Source organism: Tupaia chinensis, unplaced genomic scaffold, assembly GCF_000334495.1.
Source record: "Tupaia chinensis unplaced genomic scaffold, TupChi_1.0 Scaffold144150_1, whole genome shotgun sequence".
In the NCBI taxonomy this organism is placed as follows: domain Eukaryota; kingdom Metazoa; phylum Chordata; class Mammalia; order Scandentia; family Tupaiidae; genus Tupaia; species Tupaia belangeri.
Genome location: NW_006204006.1, coordinates 828824 through 840870, shown reverse-complemented (window position 1 = coordinate 840870; position 12047 = coordinate 828824). Strand labels below are relative to the sequence as shown.

At 47.1% G+C, this 12047-nt stretch overlaps 1 pseudogene; it reads right to left on the bottom strand.

Moving 5' to 3' along the window:
* Positions 1-1920: 1920 nt before the first annotated feature.
* On the bottom strand, positions 1921-2902 carry LOC102497110 (proteasome subunit alpha type-1 pseudogene; annotated as a pseudogene).
* Positions 2903-12047: the final 9145 nt, after the last annotated feature.

The following is a 12047-nucleotide window of genomic DNA, read 5'->3' as shown; positions in this document are numbered from 1 at the left end:
AAAAAAAAAAAATCAGATTTGTGAGTCAGCCCTAAGGTCTGGTGGTTAAGGGAGCCAGATCCCAGCAGAAGACATCTTTTTTATTTATTTTTTTTTTTTGAGAGGTTTTTACTATAGGGCACGTGCGCTCGCCAGACAGAGAGAGACAGAGAGACAGAAAGCGAGAAATCACCCCCCAGGGGGGATGGCCACGTCGCAATCCCTTCTCCTCCAGTCTCCTCTCGGGATCTTGGGCACTCACGCACACACGCCCGGCATGAGTTTAAGCCACTGGGTCTGGGACTCGAACCATGATTGACTACATGGGAGTCCAGTGACCTAGCCATTACACCAACTGCTTGTCCGTGATTTTTTTTTAAGAATTATTTTATTTAGCTTTATTTATTTTAATGTGACCAGAGAAGGACAGAGTGGCAGAGAGAAAGAGGGAACGTGAGAAAGTTAAGTCTCCAGGTCCAGGACTCAAACCACACTCACCCATGTGGGCCTCCAGCACCCCTAACCACCATGCCACCTGTCAGCCCCAGCAATCTGATTTTAAGCAAGATTTTTTAATAAAGAATTATTTACTGGAACCAGTAGTTAGCAGTAATGGCTATGTCGCTGGACTCCCATGTAGCTGACCGCAGTTCGAGTCCCGGACCTAGTGGCTTAAACTCACGCTGGGCTCGTGTGCGTGCGTGCCCAAGATTCCCAAGAGGAGAATGGAGGAGAAGGGATTGTGGCGGGGCCATCCCCCCTGGGGGCGATTTCTCACTTTCTATCTGTCTGTCTCTGTCTTTCTGGTGAGTGCATGCGCCCAATAGCAAAAACCTCTCCAAAAAAAAAAAAAGAATTATTTATTTACTTTTGTTTATTTGTATTACTTTTTTTTTTTTTTTGGAGAGATTTTCACTGTAGGGCGCGTGCGCTCGCCAGACAGACAGAGAGAGACATAGAGACAGAAAGCGAGAAATCACCCCCCAGGGGGGATGGTCACGCCGCAATCCCTTCTCCATTCTCCTCTTGGGATCTTGGGCACGCACGCACACGCGCCCGGCGTGAGTTTTAAGCCACCGGGTCCGGGACACGAACCACGGTCGACTACGTGGGAATCCAGCGACATAGCCATTACGCTAACTGTTGGTTCCCTGTATTACATTTTTAAAATTTGCTTCAGGGTGGGGCCAGCCGGTGGCATGATCGTTAAAGGCACTGGACTCCCATATAGCCAAACATGGTTCTAGTCCTGACCCTGGCAGCTTGATTTCTCAGACTGATAGTAATCTCTCTGCTCCTATCCTTAGTGAGTCTGGGAAACCCCAGGCCCTGGAACAGCGAGAACAAGGGGTAGAAAGGCTATCCATTAGTGTATATTTCGGTTTTTGTTTCATCAGGGAGACACAAGTGGGGTAAATGAAATGTTTAAGACCACGCCATCCCCAGTAAAAACAGACTTTTCCACCATCTATCAGCTAATTAGCATTTCTTGAAGTGCAAATACAGGTGAGACTCAGTCTCACTTCTATATATGGTTGGCCACCTGAGGTGGGGGTGGGTCAGAAGACTGGGAGACATTTGGGAAGGAACAAGATGTCCCCTTGAGGGTTGTAACTTAGAGCAATTACCAGAGGAAATGGTGGGCCATGACCTTTGGCCCCATGACCTTCCCTGCCTTGGGTGCCACCTTGTTACAGTACCAGTAAAGGGGGCCTTACGAAAGTAATCAAGGCTTTTTTTTTTTTTTTTTAACCAGAGGTGAAACATTTTTATTTCACAGTAGTCTTTAAAATTGCAAAGACACTATTTTCTTTGTATAAAAACTTTAGTACAGATAGCTATACTTTCTAGAAAATTATTATATAGAACCTTTCGAAGAAAAATGCTCTCCATTGTATCTCCGTGGTGAGGCTGCTTAGAAAAAAGCCACATCTCAACTGATTCCTACCACACACTACTCTAGAACTCTGTAACTTTTGGTTCGAAGTATAGATTATCATTGTAACCATGTGTTCCTGCTTTCTTACATGTTTGATAATACACATATAGACAGGTTGATCCCTTAATGTTCCATCGGTTTATCAGCCTTTTCTACAGGTTCATTGCAGGCTGGGCAGGCTGGGCCTTTCTCTGTGGTCCTTCTTCAAGGCCCTCCAGGAACGGAGACACATCATCGTCAGCACAGATTGTAAACTCTTAAGTTTTTAGCAACAATTCCAATGGAAACATTCTTTGTAGTTAGGTCCTGCTCTGCAGGGAGAGTCTCTCTTAAGACACGCAGACCATGTTTAATCAGTTCATTCAAATTACAATCCATAAACTCAGACATACCTCTCTCCAATTAAGTACGAGCTGACTGGGAACGGGCTCCAGTGGACACAGTGCTGCAATCAAAACAGGAGGTGGACAAGCTTGGAAAATGTGAGGGTCCATATCATCGTAACCAGCAGTGAGCAGCCCAACACCGTCCGGTCCCCGGCCATATCGTCGTGTTGGTATCTGGGTTTTGCTTCCAATTAGAGACACAAGCCGAGACACAGGACGTGGTCTATCAAAAACATATCTGGAATCCAAGCAGGTTTGGTGTATAAAATTACCTAACAGTCTAGCATCTGCAGTAAGCCCCGCAATCGAGATACCAATATTGTTGTCACATGGAGAATTTGTTCCTGATGCGCTGCAAGCTCTGACTGTGTCATCTTCAATGCAACCAACACTGCATGGGTCTTTGATTTCAGACTGACAGTGGCCGAACCCTGTTTAACAGCTTCCATAGCATATTCAGTCTGATGAATCCTGCCCTGAGGGCTCCAAACAGTGACATCGTTGTCATACTGGTTTCGAAACATGGTTCCGGCACCGGCCTGGTTGCTGCCTCCTGCACACCTCCGATTCAAGGAGCGCTGCCGAAACGAGCGCTCAGCGATCTCAGTAATCAAGGCTTTTAACAGGGATGCTATCCCGGGTTACCTGGGTGGGCTCAATGTGATCACAGGAACCCCTCAAAGCAGAAGAGGAAGCAGAAGTCACCTTCAGGACCAGCAGTTAGTGTAATGGCTATGTCGCTGGACTACCACATAGTCAACCGTGGTTCGAGTCCCGGACTTAGTGGCTTAAACTCACGCCGGGCACATGTGCGTGTGTGCCCAAGATCCCGAGAGGAGAATGGAGGAGAAGGGATTGCGGCGTGGCCATCCTCCCTGGGGGGTGATTTCTCGCTTTCTATCTCTCTGTTTCTCTCTGTCTGTCTGGTGAGTGCACAAGCCCTATAGCAAAAAACCTCTCAAAAAAAAAAAGAAGTCGCCTTCAAAGGAGGGCTCATGGTGCCATTGCCAGCTTGAAATAGAGCGGCCGTGTGAGAAGGAGTGAATCCAGCCACAGTCCTGAGGCACAGGTGAAAACCTCAGCACCCGCCTCCACCTTGATTTGGGCCCAATGAGATGCTGCACCCATAATCTGCTATGCAGACTTCTGACCCACAGGGACTTGTTTCAGGCCACCATGTGTGTGGTGATTTGTTATAGCAGCACTGAAAAACAAAGAGGCAAACATACAGGGTGGGCAGGCTTTGGGCCCAGGAGGAGCTTGTCATAAATAGCAAGCAGGAAAGAGCTGGGCTTCCTGAGTTGTCTTTTATTTGCTAAAGGGTACATGAGCTCAGTGGAGAGACAGGAAAAGTGAGAAAGCACCACCCCATAGGGTATGGTCACACCATCATTCCTTCTTTTGGGTGCACATGCACCAGTGTATTATTATTATTATTATTTGGTCATGTGCACATGCTGTCACCAGAGAGAAGAGAGACAGAGAGATACAGAGAGAGGGAAAGTGAGAAGTCACAATCACACCCCCAGGAGTGGGGGACCAGTAGATCGCATAATGATTATGTCGCTGGACTCCCACATAGTCGACCGCAGTTAGAGTCCTGGACCCAGTAGACTAAACTCACTCTGGGCATGTGTACGTGCATGCCCAAGATCCCAAGAGAAAACTGAAGGAGAAGGGATTGCGGTGTGGCCATGCCCCCCAACCCAAGAGTTGATTTCTCACTTTCTCTGTCTTTCTGGCAAGAGCATGTGCCCTATAACAAAAATCTCTCCAAGAAAAACAAAAAAAAAAATCCCCCCCTCCAGGGGAGAGGGATTGCCACACTGCAATCCTTCATGTCCATTCTCAGGATTTTGGGCACACACACACACACACACACACACACACACGTGCCTGGCGTGATTTGCAAGCCACCAAGGTTCAAGTTCAGGACTTGAACCACCGTCAGCCAAGTCAGCCATGTGGTAGTTCAGTACTTTAACCATCACACCACATGCTTCCCCCCTCCCCAGTGTATTTTTTCTTTTTTATAAGAATTATTTTGGGGGACCAGCAGTTGGCATAATGGCTATGTCGCTGGTCTCCCATGTAGTTGACTGTAGTTCGAGTCCTGGACCCGGTGGCTTAAACTCATACCAGACACGTGTGCGTGCATGCCCAAGATCCCAAGAAGAGAACAGACGAGAAGGGATTGTGGCCTGACCATCCCCCTGGGGGGTGATTTCTCGCTTTCTGTCTCTCTGTCTCTCTGGCAAACACATACTCCCTACAGTAAAAACCTCTCAAAAAAAAAAAAAAAGATTTATTTTTATTTATTTTAATTTGACCAGAGAGAAGAGAATGAAAGAGAAAGCAAACCACAGGGTCCAAGACTCGAACCATCATAGGCTATAGAGATCCAGTTACCTTAATCACCACACTATTAGCCGGTCCTTTTGTGAGTCTTTTCAAGGTGACAAAGTTCTGGAGGCCAATACATTTGGGTTCAAATCTGTTGGCTGTCCCCTGTCTGTGTGGCTTCACCTCTGTGAGCCTCTGGCTTGAAATCAATTTCCATTTATTCCTAAAAATGGAGATAATAGTGCCTGCTGCCATGATCTCTGAATGAGAAAACTCACGTAAGACACTTAGCACTGTCCGGTGCTCAGAGAGTTCTAAGACCCACTGTAACACCTTTTATTTCTCAGACAGCAGTGTCTTAGAGCCTTTATTACAAGGGTCTCAATGGGGACATGGGCTGATTAAACTCAAAATACAGAATGTGAAAACTGGCAGTCCCAGGCCAGATCCTTAGAAGACTGCTGCAGAGGGACGAGAGATGGTATAATGGTTACGTTGCTGGACTCCCATGTAGTTGACCGCGGTTTGGGTCCTGGACCTGGCAGCTTAAAACTCACGCCGGGTACGTGTGTGTGAGTGCTCAAAATCCTAAGAGGAGAATGGAGGCGATTCCCCCTAGGGGGTGATTTCTCACTTTCTGTTTCTCTCTGTCTCTCCAGTGAGCCCTATAGTAACAAACTCTTCAAAAAAGACGACTTCTGCAGAAAGTACCTAGGTTGGACTTCGGAATTGTGCTGGTAAGGTAATGTCTGAACCCCCTTAGTGTTGAGAAGTAGACCTGTGACATTCCAGAGAGACGCATCAGGGTCTTTTCCACATCCCCAATTGGAAATGCATCACAGAACATGGTTTCATGAACCCATTACAGAGCATACCAGTTGCTGATAATAAGTCAACTAGTAAAGGGAAATAAGTCTTATTAATTAGGAGTGCCTAGCAATTAGCTCTGTTCAGTTTGCAAGCACCCAAAGTTCAATGTACCTAGAAAACTAAGTTATTCTGTATGTCATAAACCTTTGAAATGGATAAGGAAAATTAGTGAAACTGAGAACATGAAGCCTTTGCCTGTCAAAGGCCAACATCACAGGGTCACGTATCAGAAGAGGAAAAGCTGAGAATCTGGTGGGTGCAGTTCGGATGCAGGAAACGTCATTAAACATTTGCTTAAAAAAAAAAAACCTCTAGGGACAGGACCAGCAGATGGCATATTGGTTATGTCACCGGACTCCCACATAGTTGACTATAGTTCAAGTCCCAGACTCGGTGGCTTTAAACTCAAATTGGGCGCATGTGCATACATGCCAAAAATCCCCAGAGGAAAATGGAGGAAAAGGGACTGTGGCATGGCCATCCCACTTGGTTCAAGTTCCAGACCCAGTGGCCCCAAAACCACCACAAATAAATAAATAAATAAATGCTAATAAATAATTTTTTTTTAATCTAAAAGGGCCAGCAAAGGACCAGCAGTTGGCGAAATGGCTATGTCGCTGGACTCCCAGGTGGTCAACTGTGGTTCAAGTCCCAGACCCGGTGGCTTAAACTCATGCCGGGCACATGTGTGTGCATGCCCAAGATCCCAAGAGGAGTATGGAGGAGAAGGGTTAGTGGTGTGGCCAACCTCCCCGGGGGGCGACTTCTCACTTTCTGTCTCTCTGTCTTTCTGGCAAATGCACGCGCCCTATAGCCAAAAAAAAAAAAAAAAAAAAAAAAACACCCTCTCAAAAAAACAAACAAAGGGCTAGCAAGTGGCATGGTGGTTGGGATGCCAGACTCGCCACATGGGCAACTACGGTTTGAGTCCCAGATCTGAAAGTTTGTTTTCTCACTTTCCCTTTGTCTCTCTGGTCAAATTAAAAATAAATAATAAATAAATAATAAATAATTCTTTAAAAAGCAAACAAAAAAATCTCTAAAAAAGAACCAGCAAGGACCAACAGATGGCATAACGGTTACATTGCTGTACTTCTACGTGGCTGACTACAGTTCGGGTCCCAGACCTGGAGTTTAGCTTAAAACTCACCCTGTCACATGTGCGTGCGTGCCCACGATCCTGAGAGGAGAATGGAGGAGAAGGGATTGCGTTGTGGCCATCCTCCCCGGGGGGTGATTTCTCACTTTCTGTCTCTGTCTCCTGTCTCTTTGGAGAGCATAGAAGCCCTATAGCAAAAATCTCTCTCTTCAAAACAAAAGGGGACCAGCAGATGGTGTGGCAGTTATGTTGCTGAATTCCCACATGCCGAACATGGTTTGAGTCCTGGAGCCGGTGACTTTAAAGTCATGCCAGGTACATTTACATGTGTGCCCAAAATCCCAGGAGGAGAATGAAGAAGGGATTGTGGCGTGGCCATCCCCCATAGGGAGTGATTTTTTCAGTTTCCCTCTGACTGTATCTGTCTCTCTCTAGTGAGCACACTCACCCTAAAACGAAAACCTCTAAAAAATAAAATAAAAACCTACAGACTTGTCTATGGATTTAATCCTCATTTAATCCTCTGAATAAGTCTGAGGATAAATACCAGCCTTATTTTACAGAGGAAGAATTAAGATTCGGAGGTGTTGGTTAGCCCAAGTGTACCACTGTCCATGTGACCCCAGTGATAGCCCAGCTGGAATTTGAAGCCAGATCAGTCTGGCCCTGGTCCCAGGCTCTGTGGGTAGGAAGAGTCCCGGATGCACCACAGCAACATCCTGGGCTACTTGATCCCACATAGAGAAAGTGCCACTGGAAAACCCTTATTCTAGCATCCCCCATGAGCCAGGTGGCCTTTTGAGCTTAGACTGTGTTGTGCCCACTGACCTGGCATTTGCAAAGAGTTCATACATGGTAGGGATGTACAAGATATACACCTGCCTCCTGGCTCCCCGCTTAGCATGGGGCCAGAGCTGGAAGAAGACTGTGTGAGTGTTCAGCTGACCCCGACCAAGTCAGCTTCTCGTGCGCAGACCTGCTTAGCCATCTCAGCCTGGCCTCACAGGGTCCTCAGTCCTAGGATGGTGATGGGGAACCAGCACGCTGGAAGTCGCCCCAAAACTTACAAACCCCACAGCCTCCGTGTGGATGAGTGCAGATGTGGATTTTTCTGCAGACTCCAGCAATAGCCCTACTTAGTCTTCACCATGGCCAGAGACTTGTTCCCCCTTCCCCCATATACTCAAACACATGTTCAATCCTGGGTCCTCTCGTCCTCCCTCCACCGACTTCCCTCCTGTCTTCCTCCCCAACTGGGTGTAACACACACATCTGGAAGTGTCACAAGAGCCCAGTTTTAGTGCTCTCCTGGAGCACATCTGTACCTTGCTCAATCGGCTAGCCCACATCCTGACCTGAGCTCAGTTCAGACCACCCTCCCTTCAGGTCCCACAGAGCCTTCCTCTCCTCCCTGCTCCCTGCCCAGGCTCTCATGGGCCCTCCTCCCCATCTCTGCATTCCAGCCCATTCTGCCCACCACTGCCAGGATGTTCTGAAAGTGTGTCCTCTGGGTTCCAGTACATGCCAGTGCCAGCCTGTTCCAGGAAGGTGAGGCCTTGTCCACAGCTGGGGACACATATTGAAACTGCTCCTTCTCGGGACCAGCAGTTAGCGTAATGGCTGTCGCTAGACTCCCACATAGTCGGCCGCAGTTCGAGTCTCGGACCTAGTGGTTTAGACTCATGCCGGGTGCATGTGCGTGCGTGCCCAAGATCCCGAGAGGAGAACACAGAAGGGATTGCAGTGTGGCCATCCCCCCTTGGGGGTGATTTCTCACTTTCTGTCTCTCTGTCTGTCTGGCGAGCACATGCGCTCTATAGCAAAAACCTCTCCAAAAAAAGAAAAGAAAAGAAACTGCTCCTTCTCCTGGGTCCTCTGTCATCAGGTCAGTGGGGGTGGCTTCCTGTCCACTTCCAATGGGATCTGTAGTCTGAAGTCTGTTGTGTGCCATTGCTAGGAGTGGTTGGGGGCACAGACGCTGCTGCTGCCCAGCTGCCACCATGCAGCCGAGAGACAAGGGCACTGCACAGAAGAGCAAGAGCCTGTGGGAGGCTATGCCCTTAGAACCACCTTCCCAACCAGGGAGCACTACAACCAGAAGGGTAGGCTTTGAGAGGGCCTGGCCCATGCCACATAGTCTGAGTCAACTGCTGCTAGAGGGCCATTGGGAATCCACAGCTTTAAAGGCCCTTTAGAATTCTCAAGTAAGTTGTCCTTGGGATGATCCCAGCCAGTTCCTGCCTTCTGATACCATCACCCATCCTTTGATGTGAAGAGAGGAAAATAAAACTTACTGTTTCTCTAGCCCAGTCCAGAAATCCACATTTACCTGCCTTTTAAATATATATATAAGGTCCCGGACTCGAACCGTGGTTGGCCATGTGGGAGTGTCCAGCACCTTAATCACCATGCCACCTGCTGGTCCCTACCTGGCATTCTACAATGTCATTGGTCCTATCTATCCTTCTCCAAGGTCATCAATCCATCATTACAAGGTGGTTGATTCATCCTTCCACAGGTGGCTGACTGCCTTTGAACCTTGCTGCTCAGTCTTCTTCCCATTGATGCCAGACACTATGGTGCTGTGCCAAGTCCCCTTCTCTGTGCACTAGACATACTGAGTAAAATGGTCATAAAATTATTGCCGGAGTAAGCAAAGGAAAGCCTCAGAGGGGGGTACAAAAGAACTATACCCTGAGGGTTTTGAGGGAACTGGGCAGAATTGCTAATGAAGAACTGAGTGTGGGGAGCTGACCAGGACTTGAGGCCTACTGAGGAAAGGGGGCTGGCCTTGACTCTGGCCAGGGGCTAGAAAAGACTGTGTTCTTGAAAGTTTCCATCTGCTCAGCATCGCAGATGCAAAAAAGCAGTTCTGAGTTCTCATTGTTTAGTGGTGTGAGGTCCATGGCCCCCCCAAGCAGATCAGTGAACACAAAAACTGGCCCAGAAGCAGAAGGCCTACAGGAGGCAAACTAGGTCCCAGAGATGTTTCTATTTGCCAGGACACACCAAATGGAAAACTCACAGACCACACAAGATAACAAATCCCCATTAATAAAAGAGCAGCTGGATTTGAAAAACAATTGGAAGGTCCAGAAAGGAGACATATAGTTGAAATTAAACCCTACAGGAAGGAGGTAAGTAGGTAGGAAGGATAAGTGAGGACTTCCCAGGACGAAGCAGAATAAAAGGGCCCAGTGAGGGTCTCCTGCCATTTTGTCTCAGTGGGGGTAGGGGTTTCAGACTCCATTTCTAGCAACTAAAAACCAAAATGTCAACAAATTTAAAAACCTAATTGGTGCTATTAGTGACATGAATCAGGGAGCTTCCCATTCTGTAAAATAAAAAAAGTGCTCTGCCAGGCATGGCAGGACAGCTGAGGTCTTTTATAGTAGTCACAGCAGTAATAGAAAAACAGAATACACACATACAAAGTGGACTGGGGGCCAGGCCTGTAGACTAGTATTTAAGAGAGTCAGATTCCAGGACCAGCAGCTGGTGTAATGGCTATGTCGCTGGGCTCCCGTGTGGTCGACTGCAGTTCAAGTCCCGAACCTGGTGGCTTCAACTCACACTGGGTGCATGTGTGTGCGTGCCTAAGATCTGGAGAGGAGAATGGAGGAGAAGGGATTGTGGTGTGGGCATCCGCACGCCCCCCGGGGGGTGATTTCTCACTTTCTGTCACTCTTTCTGGTGAGCAAAAAACTCTCAAAAAAAGAAAGAAAAAAAAAGAGAGAGACACATTCCACATTTTTTTTTTTTTTGGAGAGGTTTTTTTCGCTGTAGGGCACGTGCGCTCACCAGACAGACAGAGACATAGAGACAGAAAGCGAGAAATCATTCCCCCAGGGGGGATGGTCACGCCGCAATCCCTTCTCCTCCATTCTCCTCTTGGGATCTTAGGCATGCTTGCACAGGCGCCTGGCGTGAGTTTTAAGCCACCGGGTCCGGGACGTGAACCGCGGTCGACTACGTGGGAGTCCAGCGACATAGCCATTACACTGCTGGCTCCCGCAGATTCCACATGGTTGACTGCACTATTCAAGTCTCAGCCCTGGCTGCTTGAAAAACATGCTGAGCGCATGTGTGTGCCCCAAATCCCAACAGGATGGAGGAGACAGAGAAGGGATTATAGTGTGATCATGCCCCATTGGGAGGTACTTTCTCCCTCTCCCTCTTTCTGTCTCTCCAGCCAAGTGCCCTCTGGCGATTTTTTAAAGAATTAAAAATGGGGCCGGCAAGTGGTGTGGTGGTTAAAAGCACTAGACTCCCACATGGCCGACCGGGGTTCGAGTCCTGAATCTGGTGGCTTGCTTTCTTACTTCCTCTCTCTCACTCTCACCCTCTGTCTCTCTCTGGTCACATTTTTTTTTTAATGAATGAATAAATAAAATAAATAATTATTTTTTAAAAATGAAAAATGTTCATTGACGAGTCTTGAAGATGCTGCCCAAAGGAAAAAAGTGCTTCTGGAAAAGGGGATAAAGGGAGAGCAGCATTCGGGAGTGATAGTGCTGATCAGAAGGCTTAGGGTCCCAAAGGTGGTGGCAATGCAATAAAGGTCTGACACATTCTATGTGAAAAACACGACAAAATCATGGAAGCCATGGAAAAGTTAAAGTCTAGAATGAGATTCAATGAAGTGACCACACAATATAGTGAAGATAAAGCCAGGCAAGGGGCAACTTGAGCTGGATGACCAGAGGATCCATGGTGGGACCATTTCAAGAAGCAGCATCATATTATCATGGTTGAAGGGAGAAAATAAAATAATGTGAAAGACTGAAAAAAAGAATAAAAAGTGAATTGGCTAACTTCAGATTACTTTCATTGTATGGATTAAAGAGAGAGGACTTTCCCTTTCTCTCTCTCTCTCCATCTCTCTTTGTATAGCTTGTACATATATGCCCTAAAACAAAAACTAAAAAAAAAAAAAAAATAGATTCTAGGTGAGCTGGTGGTGTGTGGTTATGGTGGCTGGATCCCCACTGCTAACTGTGCAGTTCGAGTCCTGGACCTGGTGGTTTGAAAAACATGCATATATGGATGTGCCCAGAATCCTGAGAAGAGAATGGAGACAGGATTGTGATGTGGCCATCCCCTGGGGGTGATTTCTCTTTCTGGCAAGCATGCACGCCCTATGGCAAAAACCTAAAAACAACCCCAAAAAAGGTAGTGCATACTATGAAAAAAAATTACATATGGACTCCAAAATGTTTTTGCGCCAAAATACTCATAATTCTATTTTTCTATATTCTGAAGTCTCTTCTTGGTTCTCAAGAGAATGGGCTAAGCAAATCCCAATTCTCAATTTGGGCTTGGTTTCCTACAGTATATGTTTTTTTTTTTTTTTTTTTTTCCAAAATTTGTTTTTTGGGGGTGTTTATCCCCCCCGGGGGGGATGGGGACATCCAAACCCCCTTTTCCTTTC